Raw genomic sequence first — 499 nt, 5'->3', positions numbered from 1 at the left:
TGTGTGTGTGTGTGTGTGTGTGTGTGTGTGTGTGTGTGTGTTTGTGTGTGTGTGTGCGTGCGTGGAAAAATAATAGGCAGAAAACTGGTATGATATTCAAAGATTTATATGGCATACTCGCGTTTCATCAAACTGCTGTAACAGTTACTTAACAGTAGTATAGTATTATGCAATCATGGATTTGACCCCAACAATATATCACGGCTGACTGTCGCACTTTACTGCATTTCTCTCTCTCTCTCTCTCTCTCTCTCTCTCTCTCTCTCTCTCTGTATATATATATATATATATATATATATATGGTGGTTGTCTACTCCTTAAACAGAGTTTGACCACCTCCTGCACCTACACCTTAGCCCTTTCATGGCGTCTGATGTGGCTTTTTAAACCAGACAGTGTTTTGAAAAAACACCCACGCAGATTGCACCTCTGATTTGCACTACCAATACCTGCAAGTAAGTTCTGCTCATTGTGGATCCTAACATGTCTTTTAAGACCC

The sequence above is a fragment of the Octopus bimaculoides genome, chromosome 4 (assembly GCF_001194135.2).
Source record: "Octopus bimaculoides isolate UCB-OBI-ISO-001 chromosome 4, ASM119413v2, whole genome shotgun sequence".
NCBI lineage: Eukaryota > Metazoa > Mollusca > Cephalopoda > Octopoda > Octopodidae > Octopus > Octopus bimaculoides.
This window is presented reverse-complemented; position numbering follows the sequence as displayed.